Here is a 6,181-nt window from a genome sequence, read left to right as displayed (position 1 = left end):
ATTTTAAGCAAGCAATACAGTTATTTTTAAACAATAGCTGAGTTATATAAAACTACCCAGCAGGTTGGGTTAAAACAACCCAGTTGGGTTTGGCCATATTCAGCCTAACTTGGGTTGTTTCTAACCCAGCATTTTTTAGAGTGTAGAAATTTATAATTTTATAGTTTAATTATGTATTAATAGAAATTAAAATATATATTTTGAAAAGATGCTTAATTCAGAATTAAAAATGTAGTTTTAATGGATACAATATGCAAGACATCAATGTACATTGTAACTGTTTTTCACATAAAAAAGCTCAAAAACACAGCGCACAAATTTTCACAAAATTAATCAGTCTGATTGTGCCTGATGAAGAGTTTCTTGCTAGAAAACACCTCTTGTTGGTAAAGAGAGCAACAGTATACCAACTTTTTGTGCTTTTTCATTGATCATTTTGGTGATTTTCATTACTGTTTTTTCACATTACCATAACTGAGATATGAAAAACTGATGTAAAAAAAAAAAACTGGAAAAAAAGAGGAAAAATCTGAACTATGTGTGGGCTGACTGTGGTAGGCTGGTCAGGTGACGGTATTTTAAAGTAGGCAGTGAATGTGTGTGTGTGTGGTGTGGGGGGTGTGCTGGGGGCCGACTTACAGAGCCGTGTAGGCAGGAAACCTTCCCTGCTCACACACGCTTACCATGCAGCCATGGGGGTGGAGAGATGCTGTAGTTAAACCCAAGGCAGGCTGTGGATACAACACTTCCAGAGTGACACTCGCAGAGAACGGCAAAAGCTCAGCCTCAAACACACGCACACACACACACACACACACACATAGAACAGCAGATCTTAACAGGATACTGCAGTCAGTCACAGGCACATGAGCACTGGAGGAAATGGAGTGACAAGAAAAAGGAAGACACAAATCACACTGTGCCATGTGTGCAGGTAAGATTCTTTTTTGAAGATAAACTTCAACTTTTTGTGCTAAAGTAATGCTCAAGAGTTGATCTATATTATCTAAATGTATTAAGAGTTTCTCCAGTGATGTAAAGTTTTCTTTCATGCTAAAAATGTGGTCAATTTCAACTCCTCATGAAAAGAAAAGAGGCACCTCACTGTTTGCAGCGCTCTGCAGTGAGAGTGGATCTGTTGAAAGACTGGGATCTGTAATTGTTTTCTCTGTGCTGAGAGAGTGTCTCTGCTAGAATGGAATGCAAAGGACAGAAATGCAGCTTTTCTCTTTGTTCTCCGCAGTTAAAGAGAGATAAATGGATCGTGCACACCTATCTGATTCTTCCCAAACTGCTTAAACTTGCCAGCGAGAGCTCGGCTAATGCCATTATCTGGCGTATTTGTTTGTGTTGTATCCCATTCCGTACGAAACCAGATCAGAGCTATCATGAGAAACTTATTGTGTTGGAGCATGTGTGTGGGTGGATATGTGTGTGTGCCCTGTGCATGTGCACTCAGGAGCACATGAGTGTGTGTGGGTGTTTGGATATAGGTATTTGTGTGGGAGGGTGTAGCTCGATGTGTGTGGGTGACCAAGTGTGTGTGTGTACAAGTGAAGTGTGTGTATGTGAAATATTCCACCAAAAGCATACATTTGCAGAAGGCAGAGGTGCCTGTCAAACCCGAAGCATTCCTGTGCTCTCTGAAGCGGTGCTCAATGAATGCTGTGAATTTCAGCTGAAACGTGGAGACAAAAGCCAGGGGGACATTTAAGAGGGTTTAGCTCAGACGGATCCCTGGGAATCAATCCCCCCTCGCTGCAGTGGGAAAATCCAGCGCTCGGGCTTGTATTTCAGGTTCAGCTGGAGACGGTTGCTGTCTGCCGCCGAGGGGCTTTCCCAAAATGGGGCACAACCGGGAGGGGATACAAAGAGACCCACCTGTGGTGCTGTTAGAATCGCACTGTCTACTGGGAGCGTGAAGTGTCTTGCTGTCGTTTCCCCACAGGGTTGGCGATATTTTTCATTTCCAGTTCACTGATTAATGCACCGATGAATTTAAATGGTGTGTGGTCTGAGAGGTGGTCTCATTCCGTCCTTACAAATGACAAACAAAGAGGGACGTTTCTATGGATGTGCTGCTTGCGAGCGGCTTTTACATTCAAAGTCGAGCGTATGCACTCTAAAAATGCTGGGTTGTTTCAAACCAAATTTGGGTACAAAATGGACAAACCCAACCATTGGGTTCAATTTTTAAATTACATTTTTAACCCACTGGTCAGGTTTGTCCATATTTGACCCAAATTTGGTAGACGAATATAAGACTTAGTGAGTACCAACTCACTCGTTCACTACACGTTCACTAGAAAAATCTCTGCAGGCGGCGTCTCTTGAGGGCGCAAAAGCAAACCTATGACATATAAATATAACAAATATAGATGCAATAAAACTTTTTTTTTTGTTCACTGTAGATTCATTTTTTTTTTAGTACTGCCTAATCTGTTCTTTATTTTAAACTGTGTACAGTGACTCAGAATCGATTCAGTTAGCGATAAGGACTGAATGATTCAATCTTTCTGAATTGATTTACTGGTATTTCAACAACACTGTCAAAGTAAAAAACTGAATTAGTTGATCCTATGTATTAATTGTTCATACACTCAAGAATAACTATGTGCACATTATCATTTCATATCCCTTTTTGAAGACTGTTTGACCTAAAAATTCATTTAAGAAGAGTATGTTTGTCTACATTGGAAATCAATTCTGTAGTTGACTGAATGAGGAAAGAAGTGAAAGTTCAGCTGAATTCCTTTAAGATGTCTTTAGGTTTAGGAATGTGAGATCTTTGTTAATTCACTGGCGATTTTTGCTACTTTCTTATTGTATGTGCATGTATAGGAAATCAAACCACCATAGACTTTTAAATGTACCTGAGAATCCAATATCAAAGAATGTAGAAATCACATGCAACATGGTGACATATGAACTGCATATAACAGGAGTGGTTATTCATTACAATATATCTGGTCTAACTAAACAAAAGCAGCATGTCCTTTAGACTATGGTTAAACAAATTCCGGCCACAGCCGACTGAAGCCGCAGATGATTAAAGGTACTTGAGACTGAGAGAATGCATTCAGGTATTGTTTCCATTGTCTGCATCTTAAGCCAAGCACAACCATAGAGACAATATATCTAGATCTTTAAAATGCTTCTTTGATTTTAAATCTGCATTCTTCCATATCATGCTATTCATAAATAGTATAGCACTGAATCATTATCATGTGCTGCAAGTGGGGGGGGGAAATTGTATTTGCCAGTGGATTTCGCTTGATCCACAAGGGTATTCACTGCCAAATATTACAGCTGGCATAATTCTGTGTACAGACTTTACTTCTCATTAACTAGAAAAGCTTTTCCTAATAATTTATAGATATATGTCAGTTGGTCAAGTGAAAGGTGTTCCGCTTCTTTGATTTATTCACAGTTTGCGCCATGAAATGGAACACTTTGTTAAAACGTGCAACTGTACTTTTGCAATCTGGCTGCTGTATATCTGTATATGTTCTTGAACCACTCCTGTCAGTCCTGAAATTGAAACCAATTAAAACCTGAAATCAAAACACAAATGTTGCCAAGGCGTTATTGATCATGATAGAACTGAAGAATCAAATCGTGCTTTTTTTATATATATTATAAAACGATTAGTTGCTTCTCAAGAGTTTGTCTGTGAAAACAACAAATATATATTTGTAATTTTTTAGCTGCAGTGGGCTATTTGTATTTAAGTGTTAGAAAAAAAAGAAGTATCCTTCTTCAGCTCCATTTATCAGATATCATTTTTTTTTAAAAGTCTGATTATTTGAAAGTGCACTAATGAACTTTAGTATACAACAACTAAATTATCAACAGTTTTGTTCTCACTCTTTGTCTGTCGCTTGTGTCTTATTTGGCTGAAGCAGCTGTGAAACTGATATTTAAAATGTTTCCATACCAGTAAAGGCTCATACTGTGCTGTGTGTGAGAGCAGGACTGAAGAGACATGCTGCGCAGGTTATGTTTTCATATTTTTCTGTGTGCAGATGTGCTCACACTGATTAGAACGAAACAATATGCCTTAGCTACAAATGAGATTAATCTTAATTTCAGCGGAATATCATTAATATTCATTTCCAAGAAGTCTTTCCCTTTAATAAAAATTTGTCACATTTCTCAGTTCAAAACTGATTTATGTATTGAAGCTTGATCTAATTCTATATGGATTAGTGCATTCAGTTCCACCTTTCTTCATTCAAAATGTAATTTTGTGTGCACATTTTGTTAGCTTTTTGGATATCTACTAAACAAGAATCCACCCTTAGAATCATACAAAAGTGTTTCTGAAACCCTGTCAAATGATTGATTGTGCAAAATTCCCCAAGTTCATCATCTGCTCATCCTTCCCTTGAAAGCTTTCTCTGAGATGCTGTCTGCGAAAGTGTGAGAGAGAATGGAAAAAACGAGACATTTCATCATATGCCAATCTGGCACTTTGGAAATTTTATGTAAATCATTGGGCACCTCCCACAGCTGTTGTATTTCCCCCATGCATCCTTTCTGCATTCGGGACAAGGATTGAAGAAGAGAGATCATGGTCTCTGTTGTGAATGAGACGATGTGGTCAGTTAGGTGAACTCCCATTGTACTTCTTTCCTGCTCTTACTCTCTGGTGAAACCCCGGGTGTCTACTGTAAAAACAACTGTCGAGAGCGGGAGGGAAAGCAAAGGGGGAACCAGCTTGTACACAAAGCTCAGTGGTTTCCCATATCGGTGTCCACCAACAAAAGTACTTACATGAGTGATCGCATTCATATTACTCAACATGCAAATTTAAGCATCATGCACTGCAGTTGAAATTGTGTTAGGAATGGAGGCTTTTTACATTTCAATTGCCATTAATCAGCTCTTAAATTCTCTTGTATCCTTTAGGATATTTAGATTTTGAAGTTAAGACACAATTTCCTTAGACTCCAGATGAGGAACTGATTTCTAAACTATACCGTTCAGTGTTTACTTAATAATTAAATACAATAATCTTCAATGAACACATTGCAGAATCCACAGGAATGTAAGCCTATTATAAAGCACCTAAATACACATGAAAGGCTTATTTCAAATTAATTTTGATTAAATGTGAGTCAATTGAAAGCCCCGAGTGTTAACTTCCTCCTCAATTGGATTAAAGTCTCTAAACTAATTTTACTGAGATAAACATTCTTCAGCTTATGCCAGTATAGCACTTAAAAACTTCTGAACAGTAATAAAGATCCTGATAATATCTTAAAGGTTATGTAATGGTTCCTTGCAGAACAATAGAAACTTCATCGTATCAAGAACCATTTTCACTGTGTTTCTTGTGTTGTCTCTGCATGGTCTTTGGAGATTGAAGAAACTCCTCAGGTTAGATTATATGTTCTTAGCGTAGGTTAATGGGTTCTTTAAAACACTGATTCCCATCCATGTTATTTAAACTGAACTGCTGGCGATATATGGAATACCAGAGAAAAAGGTTGTGAATCACAGGATTTAAATAAGAAGAAGAAGAAGAAGAAGAAGAAGAAAACATTTAATTATCTCAAAAGTTTGACTACAAGTTAGTGAAAGTGCACTTATTAAATAGAAGTCGCGTTTGCCTGAGCTGGTAACCATAACAACACAGTTTGAGAGCGTTATGTTTGGCTCCGTTAAGTCGACAAAAACAATTTTTATTATTATATCATGCATTTATATATATCACAAAAATAAAATTTTGTTTTAAAAAGTAGATAAAGTAGACTAATTTTAAATAAAGTAATTTAAAACCGGCTAGCAGACAGTTGACTAACTGCGTAAGAGGCGCGAGACGAACTTCAGCAGATTAAGCCGCGAAAATTACTCACAGGAAGTCCTTAAATCCCCGAAAGTCACTGAATAATTCGTACACTGTTTGTACACAGATGTTGTGTTGTTGAATATTAAAAACCTTTTAGAAAGGTAGCCTATCCAGTGGCTTCGGGCCTTATTTTTAAACGTACGACATGAAGAGCAACACAATGTACTGACAAATTCCCCTTTGAATTTACTGTTGAAATCTTTATCATCTGCCTACAAATTAGAGTTATGAGGACGCAGCTGTTTTACCCCTTTCTGTTCTCAGAAACATGTAAGTTATGATGTCATCTCAGCTTATAACTTTCGCCTTTTTTGCGCAAACGTCTAT

At 37.6% G+C, this 6,181-nt stretch overlaps 1 long non-coding RNA gene across 1 annotated transcript in view; it reads left to right on the top strand.

Moving 5' to 3' along the window:
- The first annotated feature begins 778 nt into the window (after positions 1–778).
- The window catches only part of LOC137036441 (uncharacterized), a 28,628-nt gene continuing 23,225 nt past the window's right edge, over positions 779–6,181 (top strand). The window contains exon 1 of the long non-coding RNA XR_010897196.1: positions 779–934. This is a non-coding gene — a long non-coding RNA (uncharacterized lncRNA). The remainder of the gene's footprint in view (positions 935–6,181) is intronic.

This window comes from Chanodichthys erythropterus, chromosome 14, assembly GCF_024489055.1.
Source record: "Chanodichthys erythropterus isolate Z2021 chromosome 14, ASM2448905v1, whole genome shotgun sequence".
In the NCBI taxonomy this organism is placed as follows: domain Eukaryota; kingdom Metazoa; phylum Chordata; class Actinopteri; order Cypriniformes; family Xenocyprididae; genus Chanodichthys; species Chanodichthys erythropterus.
The sequence above is the reverse complement of the archived record's forward strand: the minus strand, read 5'-3'. Positions and strand labels throughout refer to the sequence as shown.